Here is an 18,215-nt window from a genome sequence, read left to right on the forward strand (position 1 = left end):
TTAAGTTACACTGGGGAGCTTAATTGGCAAGCTTTCGGGTTTCTACACGGGTATGCTAATATCTGGCAAGTCAGAATGGCAATCCAGGCCTCCCTCAACTGAATCACTAGTTGTTAATACACCTCTGAGCAACTCTGAGCTAAGGTGCGAAACCAACCCAAGTGTCACTGAGCACCCGCTGTTTCTCCTCTGGCTATAACCATAGGACAGTGTGTGCGTGGGGGGGGGGGGCAGCTTATGTAACAGACACCTGAGTTGTTTTGCTGCTCGTCTGCCGACCTGGCCTCCCTGTTTCTGGCTTCCCTGTTTCTTTTCCTTCATGCCCCCCCACCCTACATTCATCTCCATTTTAGAGAAAGCCAAGCAACTGTAGAGTACTGAAGCTTCCTTTATTTCCTGACTAGTCTATGTGTCACAGCCGTGGACACTAAAGAAACAGGGCTTGTCCTTATCAACCTGAGCCTGAATGAGTCAATCATCCCGATGGCTGTGATAGGACCTGGCTCGTGCCACTTGAATAGGGTGCACCTGGCTGCCAGGCCCGAAGTCCTGGGGTAGCAGGGGAGGGATGTTGTTCACTGCACTGGGGGCTGCTAGGCGATCAGAGATGGTAGGGGAGAAGGAGAGGGGGAGCTCAGGTTATTGCCAAATGCCCCTCCCCTTTCCTCCCCCAGGCTTCCTGTTAGAATTCTACTCCTGAGGCCCTCGTCATTAAAAATGTGACTCTCCCGCTTTTGGGCCTCACGGAGTTCTTTATTAAAATGCAAATGTCCCTTAAGAGTAACCCCATGAGCCCCTGCCAGCTAATGGGATTAACTGAACAGAACACAGCCACCTGCAGAGGGGTAGAGAGGCCAGGGCCCAAACCTCCACTTCTCGTATTTGCCACGGGCTCATCCGTGAGTGCCCAGCCACAAAATTCAGACATTCCTGCTTCGGTTCTCTCGGAGGGGTGGCCATTTTTAAGAAGCAAACAAAATTTAATAATTCTATAAACCTGAATTGTACTTACTATGGAACAAAATTTACCCAGAAAACCTTCAGTTCAGCAAAAACAACTCTTGTCCTATTTCTAATATTTAAAAAACCTATCTGTATATACACATGCATACTATAAAGATATATATTTTATATAGCTTGAAAAGACTCTAAGATATCATATGCTGAGCATTGCAGAGACCTATAAGATGCATTATTCTAATGGTAATACATAGATAAGGTAAAAGTATTTGTGAAAGGACAGTTGAAAATATAGCTCTGGATATTGAAAGTATATTTTCCTTTCTACAGATTGGGAATTAATGACAGTATTTTAATACAAACTACCTCTGCTTTAGGGAACATAAAAAAGAAAACCAAAGCCCAGGATCTAAGAGGGAGAACTGGAGCTAAGCTGGAAATCAGATTCTAAAATGGAGGATTAGAACTAAGCTAACATAGAGGGCTGGAGCTAGGATAGAAAGCAGAATCAGGATCTAAGATGGAGGACTGGAGCTAAAATGGAGGACTGCAGCTAAGGTGGAAGTCCGGTTTTAAGACAGAGGGCAGGTCAAGATCCAAGATGGAAGGCTGGGGCTAAAATGGAGGGTTAGAGCTAAGATGACGGGCTGGAGCCAAGATGGAAATACGCTATAGCATAACAGGACCTATGGCTACAAAGCACAAACGCTTCTCTCTCCCATCAGTAGCATACTAATCCTTGACACAGAAGATTCTAAGGGTAGGTGGGAAAATGTGGACCCACTGCCTCAGAGAATTCCAGTCCTGGGTGGAGGGCACAGTAGGGCTCCAGACAAAGCAGACATAAAAGAGGGGAGCTGGCTAAAGGCAGTTCTCTACACCACTGAGTGAGAGCTCTGGAGACCCTTCTAGAAGCAAGCCTGCCTACCTCAGTATGACCAGCAAGGCGCTGGGCTACACCTCCTGGAGAAAAGGTTTGTTTAGTACCAAGCTGACAGATCACCAACACCAAGCCTACCCTGTGACAAGAGAAGGTTCAGTCACTCTTGTGCATATATAAGTTTTCAGCTTCAGACTAGCATGGAAATCTGAATGCTTGTGCCTGTTGAATGTCTAGACTTGGCTGTTTGTTTTGACCCAAGTAGATCCTCCTGGATTTTCTGCGGTTTAATCCTCACTTGCATAAGCTCTGATTTAGTTTGCTCAACTGGACTGCAGAAATCTTGAGAGGTTGCTAAAATCTGCCTTTTGAGCATCTTTCCATCTTCTCTTAATTGCTGTTCCTTCTCTGTGATCCCTTAGCAGAGATCGCTCCTTACTGTTAACTTTCTGGGTTTGTTTTGATTGTAAGACCGTCAAGGGCAGCCATGTCTTATACCTCTGTCTTCCAATGAAGGAAGGGCACATAGTAAGTGTGTATATTGAATGAATGAATAAACAAACAAATAAATACAAATGCCCAAAGTAAGGCAAACTCACCGACCCAGCAAGGACACATCCTTCTGAGAGGCACGGCAGATACACGAGCAGCTGCTGCATGCAGAGAGGTGCTACTAGAGATGCAAAGAGGAAACAAAGCTATTTTGATATCAGTTAACCAAAAAGTGAGGAGTCGCTTATCACTGGGGGAGAGTGAGTGAATGTGTTCTGTGGATTAAACAGCATTCCATGTTCTTTGCCAAGTTGACCATAACCTACCTGTGAAGTAAACCTCAGATCTGCCAATGGTCAAAACTTCTCAAAATTAATTTGTAACAACTATTTTTCATTTTGGAACCATCACAGCGTCCTGCATCAGGCATGTCATTTTAAGCTAAATTTCTAATAAACACTTCCCAACTACCTTCCTTCCTGGAGAACTACCATGACCCCTTTGCTCCCCAGGAATTCTAAGATGTCACAGAAGGCCCACTGTCTGAACATATTTGTGGTGAGTTCCTTTTATTAGCTATTAGAACAGCAATCGTACCCCCCACTGGCCCCTAATCAGTCATTTTTGCTAAGTCTCGAAGCAATACAAATTCTGCTCTAATCAATTAGCGACACATTTCTAACTCCTGGCACTTGGAAGAGGAGCAGACCTTGGGGGTGGGGGGTGTAAACCTTGAGAACAGGCGAAGAAGGGGCAGCCTGGGAAACCCCTTCCACCTTTGTGCTGTGCTTCAACCAAGAAGCCTCAACTTGGGAGAATGGGAGAACCAATTAGGACAAGTTTCTGATTGCACTTTTCACTCAAGCTGATGAATGAAGCACAGGACAAAGAGAAGCAGCTGGTGGAACATTCTCTCCACTCAAGCAGGAAGCTGAAGGTTGGCTCTTGTGATTTGCATCTGGCTAGGATGTCCCCTAGCCCCCCTGCCCCAACCCCAACACTGGGCAGTCAACCTCGTCCCCAGCCTCCTGCTCAGTCCCCCTCCTCCTCTCCCCCTCAGCTCTTCCTTACTGAATAGAATTTCTTCCTTCTCTAATCAACACACCCCAGGAGAATAAAATTTGTTTTTCAGGTGAGGGCGATGGTTAAGAAGAAAGGAAGGAAGGGAGCAAGAAGAAAGAAGAAAAGAAAGCAAAGCCTATGTAGGGTCTAACTGGAGGTAAATTCTCCAGTACATCAACCTGTAAAATCTGAGAAATGCCTAAGCTTTGGACATCTCGACCTATTCTTGGACAGAGTGTTTGCTTTAACTTTAGGATTGGCTTGGTTTTGTTTTCAGTGATGATTGAATCAAAGGACTCAGAGAAATTAGATTTTCTTTAAATGGCAAAAAGGTCCACTGTGTGCCAGACTTCTTAAAACAAACCCAAACCGCTAAGTGAGCTAAGGCACGTGTAAACGCTCGGGAAGTCGGGTTGTGTGAGAAGGGACGGCATATTCCTAACCTCAAAAATACAACCAAAAATAGACAATCCTTTTGGATCAGGTGAGAAACATGGGGGAAGCAAAAAAGGCCCACAGTAGATGACAGGACCCTGGTCAGAGCTCAGAGGACAACAGTGGCCATATCCCACTTTCTGAGGATGGCTCCTGGCAGCTGCATGGAGCCTTGCCAGGTAGTGGGAAGGGGAGTGAGGGGTCGGCATGGGGATGCCCTCTGAGCCTGCCCCGCTTCCTCCCAGAAGCACAGTGTGCTCTTGGGATGCCGGCCACTCCTCCCTGGCATCCCTCCATCCCTGCCCCGTGCATCCAGAACTATTTGCAACTTGATCCCCAATTCAGGACAAGAAGCTTCTAGAGGGTAGAGACCCCATCTGGTGCTAGCGCTAACCTTCACAAACACATCCTTTCTTTCTCTCTCTCTCTCTTCCCTTTCTCATCCTGCCTTTAGCATTTAAAAAATTTAATCTCTGTACTTTATTTGTTCCTTCCCTTCCCTTTGGCACCCTCTTTTCTTTCTTTTTCAACCGTACAAAATTGGCTAAGGGAGGTGGTTTTAACTTATGAGTAGTTCATAAGGACCCTGGGGCTTTGAAATTCAGAGAAGGAAGGAAAAAGGGAAGAAATTCAGAGTCTTTCTTAGCTGAGGGAAGGGGTAGACAAGCCAGAGTCAAAGAGACAGCGGAGAACTCGAGAACCCTCAGTGGAATTCAGACTATAGCATGGGACTGGGGAGTGGTGTGAAACGCAGTTTTTTGCGCCATGGTTAATAAATACCTTTCCTGAAAAATCCATACATCTGGATAAAGAACAGAAGGAGATAAGGGAAAATAAAATCTTAGCAAGGCAAGGACAGGGTGGGGGGTGTCCTAAATACAACTTCTAGAATAAAAAGGGCCAGGCCAATGTGGGGTGACGATTCTAAGACCTGTGGGCACCGAGGCACCTAGAGGGAGAGTTCAAAACAGGAATGGTCCCCTAGAAGGGAAGAATGTGCATGTTTTGGGGGGAGGCTGTCAGAGAAAGCCTCTAAGTGACAGATCAAAGTCCCCGGCCTTGCCCAAAGTACAGAATAGCAAGAACGGTGTAAAGCTAGGCCCCAGGCACCCAAGACAGGATGAAACCTCAACCAAAGACATCTCCAAAAAACCTCTCCCCGCAAACTGGGTTTCCTACATTTATCTAGAGAATTCTAAGTTATCCCACTTTTTGCCTGTAGCTCCAGCATTCTGAGCTCAATGCTGACCTCTGGTGGGAAGGGTCTCTCCTAGCCCAGGGAAGGTACTAGAAAAGGCAGACCACCTGTGTCCCGTCCACCTTAACGCCTTGGGGGCACTCTGTGCTAACCGGACCACTTTCAGAATTCAGGGCGATAAGTGGGAGCCTTGGGGGTCAGGGGGGAGAACAAGGAAAGCGTTAAGAAATTCCCAGAAAAATAATGTGGGCATGAGAAAGGAATTCTACGATAAGAGTTGTTGACCTACAGGAATAAATATTAATAGCCAGGTAAGGCAGGTAGTGTTGGCTGTGTGGACATTTTCCACTTGGTTCCCTTGACGATCCAATTTTAAAGAAGTGAAGGAAGAGGACGTGCAAAGAATGTGGCGCTGAAGCTAAGTTTGATGGAAGAGGAGCAAGTTCTCAGCAGAGGGCTTGGCAAGCCCTGGTCTCGGAAGCCCGGGTAGGCCTTCTCCAACGGATGACCTCACGGTTTCCCAGCTGCTGTGGGAGGGTGGGGAAGAGGGACGGAGAGAAATGGCCTGGGTGCCCGTTCTTGGGTCCAAGCGATTTGGCTCCTGACACCATCAGCTGTAGCTTCCTCTCAAAGGAAACAAGGCTCCAGATGCTTCAAGTGACCTGCTGGAGTCCAGGGTGGGCTCTGAGACGGACAGGACCCCACCCTTGGATAGAGGAAATGAATCTCGGGCAGGAATGCCTTGAAATGCTCTGTAGGAATGAAGCACCAAGCAGGCACTGAGATGGGAAAAAAGATTCAAACTAGCCCTGCTCAGAGACCCTGAAACATAGGGATGCACTTCCGACCGAATTAAAAAGCGACCCTTCGCCACGGCCTTCTCCGTAACAAGACACCCCAAATTCTACTCTCTGATCCACTAAATCTTGCCAGTGTCTTTGATGCTTTCTCCTCTGGGGAGACTCCTTGGCTTTGCCTCTCAGATGAGACCTCTGTCCCCTTCTGCACCTCTTTTCTGGCCTTTGATTGGGGGGGGTACGAAAGAATTACCTCGGAACTGTGCTCCTGTAAAAAATTCCCCCAGTGATGGGGCCCCCGAGAGTTTAGTCGTGATTACTCAGCAGGGCACAAAGAGGGACAGACTTTGCTGTCGTGTGCAGCCTGCCACTATTGAATGGACTCAAAGGGGGCGGGGACTGACAAACTTCTACTGAAACTTTTTAGAAACTTTTTAGGAAAACCACTTGCAGAGTGAAAAGACAGTTCTCTCCTCTTCCAGACATGGAAAACGGGCCCAGAAGAAAAAGAGAATTGACCACAGTGTCCGAATTGGTTCCCAGCAGAACCAGGTTATAAGTACTGTGAATGCAGAGATCACCCTCACGGCCTCTGTTCGTGTACTTTCATGATTTAGGTCTACAGAGTCACGAAAGTGACAAGATTTGTTCTCAGGTACAAATCGCTCAACTGAAAAGCTTTACAAAGTACTCCTAGGCCTTGGGGCGAGGGCTCTGTCCCGGGGAAGGAGGGGGGCTCGGAATCCTGCCTTGGGCTAGGGCGCAGGCGTGAGTTTTGAAAAGCCAGGCTCTCAATAGTAAAAGCCGAGCGCCATCTGCCAGCCGATTCTGAGCACTTGCTTTATTTGATTGTTTCTGCGTCCCAGCCCAGAATAGCAGGGGGTTCTCTTTTTTCCCCTAAAACAAGGTATTTCATGCCTAGAAAGTTCCTCAAAATAAGAATCTTATCTTTTAAAAATCTCTAGAGAAAAGTAAAGAAATGAAGAGAAAAGGAAAGAGTAGGGAGCTCCCCAGAAAGCAAACCTCTGTCCCTCCCGTTCTGAGCCTCTCGAACTTGTGAGGAAAATGCGGGGCCCCCTTTCCCACCTAAGGGAGCCCTGACCGTCTTCCTCCTCCTTCCTGCAGATCCGGCTTCCCACTTGGTTCGGCTTTCATACCTGAAGTCAGAGTCCGACTTTGGGGATCAAGAGGGGGAGGGAGAAGGAGGAGAGAAGGGAGGGGGGCCTTTACCTAGCAGGTTGAATCAGGCCAAGGTCCACAAAGCTTTGTGTTTGTCCTGCTAGCTGAGCCCAGGATTACACCTTAGATCCCCTTTCTCAAGGTCTACCTGTCCTGCTGCTCCCCTGGTGTTTGCCTCTACATCCACACAGCCCAGCAGACACGCCCTGCTTCCTTTCTCGGACAACCCACTGATCCAGGTTACTCCTGACCACGGCAGGACTCCAGGAATACTTGGCAGAATCGTCACCAAATGGGGCTTGTCAATACCTTATTTTTAAGAATCAATCTTTTGCCTTTTTTTCAGTGTCACTTGGCAAATGCATGGAATTGCTAGATTCAAGCAAGGTCATAGGAATGAGAGACCCCCAACTTCTAAACCAGTGCTCTCTTACCAGTATCCCAGGGCCCTCCCCCATATTTGGAGCTTCTTGCCCCTCCCTTTCCCCCACTGGGACAACATGGAAGATATTGCTAATTAAAATAAACTCAAAGGGCCAACTGGCCCTGGCATACGTGATTTCCTAAGAGTACTCTGGATCCCATCGGGAACATTGCCAAAGACCCCTACTTGGAAAAGAGGAGTCCTTCTTAAGTATCCATCTTAAATTCTGCTCTTGTCATTTGTTTTGCAAAGCCAAATTATCCACTAGGCTTCCCTTTCAACAGCTAAACAGAAAAAAATGAAATTACATCAATGCTTAATTAAAAATAGCTAGAAGTTTTCTGGCAATCTAACTTTAGAAAAATTTTCCCTGATGTCTGGCATTTGTTTTGGGTTCTGCCCTGAATCTTCTAAGCATTTCCTTGGAAAGTTGTTGTACTTGGTCCCAGGCAAAATATCAAAATCAACATTCCGAAAGCTTGCCTTGAGTAATTTCTAGGATTCTGGGGTGGGGAGGTGTGACGGGAGGGGGGCACTTCCTGTAGCTGAACCTGGAACATATCAAGCTAGTCTGCAGACAAGTTTGAACTTCAAATGGTATTTCTAATTTTGCATGTCCAATATATAATTTGTCAAACTACCAATCCATGTCTAACCTCACCCTAAAGTAATCCTAACAGTAAAAGCTGAAGTGCTTAAATATATATGCTTGTCTGAGGAGGACAGTGGTTATTGCCTTACTTTAGTTATTTATTTTTCTGGGCTTTGCAATAAATTTAAAAGGCACAAATTCCAAAATCCCTAAGGGAAAAAACCAAAAACAAAAAAGTTTTCGTTTAAAAAACTTAAGGGCTGGAGTGTAGCTCAGGGTAAAGTGCATGTTTAGCAGGCACAAAAATTCGAGCACAACCTCCAGTGCCAACAACAAAAACAAAATGGATCCCTGATAAATCTGTAATACTTGAAAGCTCTATTGGAAAACCACATGGGGGCAAAAATGTTTTAGCCTGCTGCCACAGGTGGTGGCACACGCTTGTAATCCCAGCACTCGGGAGGCTGAGGCAAGAGGATGTCTGAGTTCGAGGCTACTCTAGGCCAGCCTGTACTACACAGCGAGACCCTGTCTCAGAGAAACGAAAAAAAAAGAGGCCAGACATGGTGGCACATGCCTGTAATCCCAGCACTGGGAGGCTGAGGCAGGAGGATCGTTGTGAGTTCAAGACCAGCCTGGGCTGCAAAGTGAGCTGAAGACCAACCTGAACTGCATAGCGAGATCCTGTCTCATGAAGACAAAAACAAGCTGGGCGTGGTGGTGCACGCCTGTAATCCCAGCACTCAGGAGGCTGAGGCAGGAGGATCGTTGTGAGTTTGAGGCCAGCCTGGTCTACAAAGTGAGCTCAAGGCCAGCCTCAACTGCATAGCGAGACCTTGTCTCAAAAATGCCAAAAAAAAAAAAAAAAAAAAAGACAAAAACAAAACAAAAAGTTTTAGCCTGAAAATAAATATAGGAGTAATAAAACCCCCTCTCATAATAGGTACTTGAGAGAAAGTGAGGTAAAGTACAAGTTGGGAAGTGAGGCCCCTGTTTAAAAATAAAAGCATCATTTAGTCCTGTTCTGATTACTCTAAGACAAACTGGCTATGGGATCTGCCTTAGGATGTGAGAGGAGTTGTCGGGAATTTTATTAGAGACCAAGTACAAGACTCTTGACGAGGAAATTTCACTGGGCTATTTTTATTAGCACCTCTGTTTTCTTCCTGCAAGATTTTATTTTCCTTCTTCAGCGTAGTCATTCAGAGGTACTCCTTCCACTGTCCCCATACCTAGTGTTAAAGGTGGCAGGTGGTACTCTGTGGCCTGGGAGTGAGGAGACCCCGCAAACAGCAAACTCCCCTTGTGATTGGTGTGCAAACCCTGCCAGTGCAGATTCCCTGTGCCATCTGAGGCTGGGGTTTGGCTGGCAACTATCTGAGATGCTCATAATCTGAGCATCCTCTCTGCAAGGAGAGTGCATTCCCTTAGCAAGCCAGGCACAGAGTGAGCTCCTAGCCCACTACAGACTAAAGCAGCATACAGAGCCTCTGAGGGGTAGATGGGATTATTTAAGATTAAAATCTAGTTCTGCCTTGATTCTGCTCATCCACTGATTAGCTAGGGGATTGACTTGGCGGATTAGTCTTAGACCCATTCATTGCTCACTTCCCTGAAGTAATTCCCTTTTCTATTCTACTTAGGGTCATAGGGGTCGCCTCTTCTCTGAGATCTCTGGAGATGGCTTCCACCCAAGAATTCAGGACACCAGAGTCAGTAGGAACATTGCTGATTGGTTAGTAGTAACTAGAAGTGGTTAGTAGTAACTAAAGGGACCACCTTCCCTCTGAAGACTTTTGTTTTTGAAGGTGTGCAAGCTATGATGTGCATGATCTCTAACTCGCCCAGAATTTGGTATGGGTAATGTTAGGGCAGTTCTCAGCCAAGGATGATGTTTTGCAATGACTGGAGATAGTTTTGGTTTTCACACTGTATGTGCTGGTGATGGGTGGTGTGTATACACGTGTGTGTAACAGAGAGAGAGAGAGAGAGAGAGAAACAGAGACAAAGAGAAGAGAGAAGAAAAAGGAGGGGAGAGAGAGTGTGTGGGAGGTGTTAGATATGCTTTTAAATGTCCTACAGCGCACAGAACGGCCCTACCCTCCAGGACAAAGTGTCAGCAAGCTACCTGAAGGACCCCTGTTAGACAGAGCCCTGCTAGAATGCTCCTAAAATCCCAGCACATAGCTAAGAAGGAAAAATCACAGCTTAAAAGAAAAACCTGGTTCTGACCAGGGCTTCGGGGTCTATTTAAACCCAGGCTCCGTCCTGGGGTGGGGGCAGTGGTGAAGGCGAAGTGGGCCCCTTTCCCACGCTGCCTGACTCTTCCTGTCCCTGCTCATTTGCAGCATAGCTGTGACACCTTTTCTCTGCCTTAGACTGTCTCACCATCTAGTGGCCACCTGCAATATCAACTCACCACCTGAAATATCAACTCATCTTCGCCGTCTCTAAGTCTTTCAGCAGTCAGTCATGAAGAAATTTATATTTGGGGGGATAGTGGACCAGAGGACCCCTGAATGACATGCGTGATTTTGCTAATAAGTTAGTTAAGCACCCTACAGGCCTAGTGGAGCTACACAGAGAGCAAATATTAGGAATTAAGATGGATACTTCCTGAGATTTAAAAAGCCCACACAGGCCCCAAAATCAAAGGCCTGATTACAAATAAAATCTGCCTTTTTAAAAAAGGAACTCACAGCAGTTCTACTTAAATCCTTTGGACACTGAAGGATTACCATGTATAACTGTAGATGAAAAATAACATCTATTTGAAAGGATCAAGTGGTCCCTGGAGTTTAAGTACCTACACTTCCTAAGTAATACCATCTACAATATTCTTGGCAGGTTTTTTGTTCTTGTTTATTTTGTGTCCACCAGACCAAGCAGCTATTTTCATAGCTCTAGAAGCTGGGGCCAAACATGGGGGTCCCAAAAGGCCCTGGATACTGGCTAAGCTGCAGGGTGCTTCCTCCCGTGTCCTGTGGCAAATCCCTGCCCTTCTTGGTCCTGGACTCTATCCCAATGCCTGGTGCTAGTATTTGTGTATCACAAGGATTACCTTATGTGTGTGTGTGTGTGTGTGTTTCAAAAATTGCACAGTTTCAAACTTACCTGAATGCAGGTTCCCTGTAAAAGTATCTTCGTGATGATTTACACATTAGCACTCAGTTTGCTAAAAGGCAAACTGTTCTCATAGGAGAGAGGAGAGAGGTCACTAGTGCGATCTTTTGATTGAAGGAAAAGCAAGAGCCAGGAAAATCCGCAGAGCCTCTTGCTGGCCGAGTTCTGATTTCCGTGTAAGAAGTGACACTCCCTTGGCAGTGACACCGAGCTTATGAAAGCCACATTGACATTCCTGAGAAGGTAGTACATGAGCTTTTTCCTTCCCATTATCAGCTCATTAGAGCGAGTTTAAAGCACTTACTTTGTCCCACACACAAAATGTGTGTGACAATGTCGGAAGCGTTGACTGACTCATAATAAATTTGAGATCAGATAACAATTTGTAGCACCTTTATACCTCTCTCCTCGCCCCAAATTGAATCATTAAAAAACACTTAGTAAGAGCCAATGTTCAAGTTCTGCTGGCAGAACTCCATGCGTCCAAATACTCATGAATTCTCCTGAGGCTGCACAAATTACTCTGCAGTGCAATTTGGGATTTTACCTCTCAGTAAGTGCAACAGAGGCACACTCCCTTAATTTCCATCACTCTGTCGCAGATCACTTGCCTTGCATTGTTCTCTTGTTATAGTTCCGGTTGCTGCCTGTGTAAAACTGCTCCAGTCATTCTAACTTGAAAGGTGTGTGTTTTGTGGTGCTTCTCATACGATGAGACCAAAGCATCCTATGCCTTGGGAGAGCATGGACAGGCAACAGTAACTGAAGGTCAAACACAGTGTCTTGTGCATTTCCCTACCTCTTTCCTGCAGGGCTCGTCCTCTTCTCTTCCCGCCGGCAGTCCTGCTTCACCATGAGGCTGCTGGGAAGAAAACTAAAGACACGTTTGTTCTGCATGTATAATAGGCATCACAGTCCAAGATCAGGTCCTGGGTTAAGCCACAGTATTGATTTATAGATAAGAGCTCATAAGAGGAGAAGGAGGATGGAAGGGGTAGGCAATGGGAAAGGTAATACTTTTTCAAAACAAGTAAAAAAAAAAAAGAGGGTATCCCTTTATCTTCTCCCTCTGCCACGTTACTCATGAGAGTGACTTCAGAGTCATACATCTGGCAAGGTGTCACTTGTCTACTGCTGGGGCTGACCCTTGTTTACAAAGTGTGTACAAAGAGTGTGCTCTGAAATGTGAGACAGAAAGTTAAACCGTGGTACTCAGTTCTTGGAGAATTTAGAAGTTAAGTGTCCTGGGGCGTGCAGAGGAAACCAAAGCAAACCGAGTTTCACTTGGAACAGGGAGAGGAAAAAGTCCAAGAGGAAAAGAAAGCTTCTAAAAATAACACTTCACATTTTGGGGCACTTGTTTGTGTCAGCTGCTGGGCTGAGAATCCCCTTTCCAGGTGCTACATGCCTGGAGTCCCAGGACTCAGCTGGGAGGCTGAGGCAGCAGGATCACAGATTTGAGCCCAGCCTGGGCAACTTAGTGATTTAGCAATACCTTGTCTCAAAATAAAACATAAAAAAGCCTGGGGTGGTGGTGCACAGTTGTAATCCCAGCACTCAGGAGGCTGAAGCAGGAGGATTGCCAGGAGTTCGAGGTCAGTCTGGGTTACAAAGTGAGTTTATGGTCAGTCTGAACTACAAACTGAGATGTTGTCTCAAAAAAAATCCCAAAAACCAAAAAAAAAAAAAAAAAAAGACCAAAAACGGAAACAAAAACAAAATCCCGAAAGAACATTTAAAAGAAAAAAAAATGTAGGGGATATAGGTCAGTGCAAAGAGGCTTCTGGAGACTTCTTCGATGTAACTTCACTTCTTGTATCTGGCTCTTTTTAGGGAAATCAAGAAAATGTCCTCTCCTCTCCTTCCTTCTGGAAATCCCCTCCCTTCCCTTGTTCAGGGTCTGCTTCATTCACTCCCATGGCCTGGGGTCTGGGGTCTCCTGTGAGTCTTTCTAAATTGTATAAAATCACTTAGGACATGTAGAGTCTTCAGTAAAACACCCAAAGAGAGGCCCAGGCCCATTTTTCTTATTCCCTAAAAAGAGCTTGATTGAATGCTCAGGATGACCACAGGCCAGAGAAGGGATGTGTTGGGACAAAGGCCCCATTCCATCCAGGTCCCTGGAAGCCGCCAAGGTGGGTGCAGAGACGGAGTCTCAAGTCCTGGTCATTGGCAGCCATCAGAGGCGGAGACGGTTAACCAGACTGACCACTGTGCCCGATAGCCTCTGACACCTGGGGCTGACTGGGAGACCCCGCTGCATCGAGGTTGGCTCTCTCCTTTCTATTTTGAAAACATCTACTCTTCCTGCGAAATTTGATTTTAAAATGGGCAAATGGTATGTTAATTTTGCATTTCACTAAAACCTGAGAAGGGGTAAAGTGGGTTCAGGAAGAACCCCACCTTTGGCACAGGTGAAAACAAAACAAACCCAAGTTTAGAAACCACCTTGCATTTGTTCTGTTTGTCTCCTGGAAGGTACTCCACGCAGAGACTCTGTGGGGCTGAGTTTTGCCGGCTGTGCGAAGCTTTGCTTGGAGAGGAAACTGACTGAAAAAAGAAGGAGCATGTCTGACGTTGGGAATTTTGAGTCTAGTCAACTATGTTATCTTTTTCTTCAAAAAGAAATTTGTTTTTGCTTAATATTAATCTTCCTGCATAAAGGTCAAAGGTAGCTGGGCATGGCAGCAAAGGCCTGTAATCCCAGGAAGCTGAAGTAGGAGGATCATCATGAGTTCGAAGCCAGCCTGGGATATATAGTGAGTTCAAGCCCAGGCTGAACTACACAGCAATGTTCTGTGTCCTGTCTCAAAAAAAAAAAAAAAAAAAAAAAAAAAAAAAAACCAAAAAGGAAAAAGAAGAAGAAAAAAAGAAGAGAAGAAGAGAAGAAAAAAGTCAAAGGTGATTTCTGCTGGATGTGGTAGTGCACACCTGTGATCTCAGCACTTGGGAGACTGAGGCAGGAAGATTGCCATGAGTTCGAGGCCTGCCTGGACTACATAGTGAGTTCAAGCTCAGGCTGAAACACATAGCAAGGTTCTGTCACAAAAAACCAAAAAACCAAAAAAAAAAAAAAAAAAAAAAATCAAAAACCACCCCCCCCAAAAAAGGTCAAAGGTGATTTCTGCTGGGTGTGGTAGTGCACACTTGTGACCTCAGCACCTGGGAGACTGAAGCAGGAGGGTCAGCATGAGTTTGAGTTGAGCCTGGACTGCAAGTGAGGTCCTGTCTCAATCCCCCCCGCAAACCAACCAAACAACAACAAAAAAACCCAAAAAAACAAAAGGTGATTTCCAATATCACAAATTGACTCTCACTAATTGGGAATCATCCCTAAACTAAAATGAAAACAAAACAACAAAAAACCTAGGGAGAATTTTTGAGTAGTCATTTTAATAGAATCATTAGGTACAGACTGAGTTCTAAGTACCTAAGAATGAACATGCAGGGGTGCTATTGTAAAAGCAACTACATTATTATTAATTATTAACCTGAGTAAGGGGAAAAGCTTTAGACCCTGTTAAAGAAAACTAGGGGAGATAACAAAAAAAAAGACTTTAAATAAAATCTGCATGTAAAAAAATAGAAAGAGAAAAAAAAAGCCAAATAAACAAATGCAGGCTGCAGTGGGTCAAAGCAAATGTGGAAATTAAATTATCACCATAACAATGAGAGGTATTTCAGAAATGGGGAGCTCACATTTCAGGTACACTCCATGGACATTTATAACCAGGATCTGTCCGGGTCTGGCTATCATTCAAAAGGCAGCAGACTGAGAGACACCTGTCATGTGACAAGGGATTTTAAGAGACACAGATTTACAATAATCATACTTTACATTTAAGAATAGCTTGTCATGTTTTTGGTAAGCATTGTCTTATCTGAAGTAGAAACTTTAGCTCCTTCACTTACCTTACAGTCTTTGAGCAAAAGTCCCTGACATTTAATTTCTGAGCATTTGGTTTATTTGCCAACAAAATGGGGTCCTATCATGTTTTTATTGCCCAGAACTGTACCAAAGGACAAATGTGACCAGATAGAAGGCTTTTGAAAATATAAAAGGCAATCAGAATGTGTTGTCATTACCATTACTGATCACTAACAATATTGAGAGTAAGGAGACTTTCCCTTTCAAATTAGGAGGAAATATTCAGAAAGGAGATGACCCTGTCTCTTCATCCAAGACCAGTTTTTTCATCATGGGGAATGTGGGCAAATTTTCAAAATTAATTTTGCCATGTGGGAAAAAAAGTTTTTGAAAAAATGTTGCTGTTAAAAGGCAGGGCAGAAGTTTGGCCTCTGGGAAATATGGACCCTCCTAGGAGACACAAAAGAGAAAATAATGAAAGTCTCTCTTACTTCTAAAATTTTGTGGCCTGGTAAGACAGGTCCTCTCTCCTCTACCAGACAGCTCAGCAGAGGAGTTCTGAATAAGGAAAAGGAGCTGTGTTATGAAAAAGAAGAAAGAGGAGAAAAAGAAAAAGAAAAAAGTGCTTCTGCAAGATGGGCTGTGATGCCTCACTGCTGTACTTGGCAGCATAAATAAATTACCATGCACTTGACTGTGATTCACTGTATCAGTACAGTGTTGTAATAAAATGTCCATTATTACATATAGCATTTGCCTGCAAATTTTAATAAATGCAGCAGATACTAGGAGGTTCTGATCTAGTAGACCCTTTTGATTCTGAAACAAGGGAATCACACCTAATTAAAGTTTAAAAACAGTCGAAGCCACCAAAATTATTCAAAGGAGCAAAGAACCATGGGAAGGGAAATTCAGCATTGGATAGTATCAAGCAAGCAAAAGGCTTTTAACTCTTTAGATAGCCTAGAATTTTTATTTTCCTTCTTTCTGTCTAAAGCTCCATGTAACTTGGCTAAGGTGTTTGGGCAATAAAAACTTGAGACTATGCACACGTAAGCACACATTTTCAAAGCAACAAGTGGGCCAGCATGTCACCAATTAGAAATCATATCAAAGGATGGCCATTTGATTTGCATTTTCAGTGGTAGGAATGTATGAATGTCCTCTTGCATATATTGGCACTTTTAATTTAGTAAAAAGTTTTACCCTCTGTGTGGGTAAATCTTCCTCTCCCCCTTTTTTGCCAGTAACTCAGACCCAGGTGTGATACCTGTCCTGTCACTTCAGTAAAATGAGGCCAGCCTACTGGGACACTGCAGCCTGGTTTCACAAACTGCAGTGCTACAGTGGCAGCAAGCAGGTAACACTGGCATCTTAGTTCAGGCTCGTGCCAGGTACTGGCCCAAGGCTCGCCAGCCTGTTTGCTGGTGTTGCATCCAGACTTTCTTGATGACCAGTACCTGAGGAACAAAGACTGAACAATGGCAAAATACCCTGACAAATTTATTTCTCTTATGATTAATTCTACCCACCCCCTGACAAATTGAGGAGACAAGGGAAACTTTAATATGCCTAAGACCTAGCCCCAGACATGGACATTTTGCTGCAGGATTGATGGTTGTATAACCTCAACTCTCTTTCTCCCCTCCCCAGCCCCAGGGCTGGGGAGGGGGATAGAAGACTGAAGTCAGGGAGATTTGCTAGGAAAGCTTTATTTCATGAGGTCCTGGCACAGAAGGGACACTGTCAACTTGCCAGTGATAGATTAGGTGTGCACCACCCCTTGATCTGAAGTCCGCTGTATCCCTCTTGACCCCCAGTTCACAGCTTTGCACTCCCCTCCAGCTAAGCTTAGGATAATGAAATGCCTCTATCATGGCAAAATCAGTTGTCTGCAGGGAAACTAGTACGTTGTCATCTAAAGTTCTGTAGCTTAGATGTAGCTGAGACGTTTGAAATTTAAAGCTATCTTCTTTTGTATGTTTTAGAGGAAATGATAATGTCATTATTTCCTCAGGTAAGCATTAGTAAAATGACCATCACCTTGAAACTATGATTTGTAGGACTTATATCACAACACCATACTTATGCCACTAATGTAATTAATAAAAGCCACCACACAATATAAAATACTTCACAAACAAATATAGCAAAGCCTTGGAAAATACTTAACAAACGAATGTAGCACAGTCTTAGAAACTGTGATCTTGAAATCCCTTGAAAGGTTTTAAGGTTCTGGAGCTTCACTTCTGAAATTTTCATGAAAGCCACAGATTCAGATCATTTTTAATAGCTGCTTCGATTAACTATGGCACGTGAATTAATGCCCGATTGGAGATAAGAAGTCAGGGGGGTGAGGAGGTGGAGAGGGGCTGGGCATGAGTCCTGGGAAAAGGTAAAGAGGGACAGGTAAGGGCCTCCAAAGGCACCCTTCTGATCACATAGCATTACTTTAACTTTAATCACAGGGCTTTAAAAAATTTTTTTTGTATCAAAAGCCAATTGAGCTTACCTTTGAGCCTCTCTGCCCCCAGCTAAAGCTGCTTTAAAAAATTCACATACAATCATTTACATATTTCAAACGTCATCTTTATGGTTTTCCATACTTTGTCTACATACTTAAAATATACTCGGAGCATTTTAATGTTTTTTAAAAATTTTAACTGCATTTCAAACTCAAGGACGTTCCACTCCCAATATACAACTCCCATGTTTTTTAAACCAAGCCCCTCCTACTAAGGCACTCTTCGTAAAAGTATAAATGATTGGCTTACCTCGGGCTCTTCGCTAGTGAAAAAAAAAACACATTTCATATTTTGGAAACACAGCCAGGCCCACCCCCTCGGAACCGGACTCGCCGACCGCGGGTGGGTGTCCCCCCCGCCCCCCTCCGCCCTCCCACCACGTGAGCCGAGTGTGTGCACAATACCGAAATTCTGTGTGCAGCCCCGGAGCTCCAGATACCCGTGTGTCCGGTTTTTCAACCGTAAAGGCGGGAGGGTTTGGCGAACGAATGAGAAGTGAGGATACGCTTAGCGCAAAGGGGAAAAAAAGAGAAAGACATACAGGAAAAAGGTTATGGAGGCCCCGGGCAGCGGCCCCTCCACCCCGGCCAGCGGCCCAGCACATTTCCCAGGATGCCCCGCCAGCGGCCCTGCGCTTTTGCGCTGCTCGCTGCACAGCGGCAGCGCACAGGTACCGCCGG

The 18,215-nt window shown here is 45.0% G+C and overlaps 2 protein-coding genes across 4 annotated transcripts in view; both read right to left on the reverse strand.

Annotated features, from left to right (window-relative positions):
- The window catches only part of LOC102020964 (guanine nucleotide-binding protein G(s) subunit alpha), a 54,406-nt gene that overhangs the window by 33,183 nt on the left and 3,008 nt on the right, over window positions 1-18,215 (reverse strand). The gene's annotated exons all lie outside the window — the stretch shown is intronic.
- LOC106146267 (neuroendocrine secretory protein 55-like) overlaps window positions 1-18,215 on the reverse strand; it is a 59,592-nt gene that overhangs the window by 23,654 nt on the left and 17,723 nt on the right. The window lies entirely within an intron of this gene.

This window comes from Chinchilla lanigera, unplaced genomic scaffold (assembly GCF_000276665.1).
Source record: "Chinchilla lanigera isolate Chin_1 unplaced genomic scaffold, ChiLan1.0 scaffold00044, whole genome shotgun sequence".
Classification (NCBI taxonomy): Eukaryota; Metazoa; Chordata; class Mammalia; order Rodentia; family Chinchillidae; genus Chinchilla; species Chinchilla lanigera.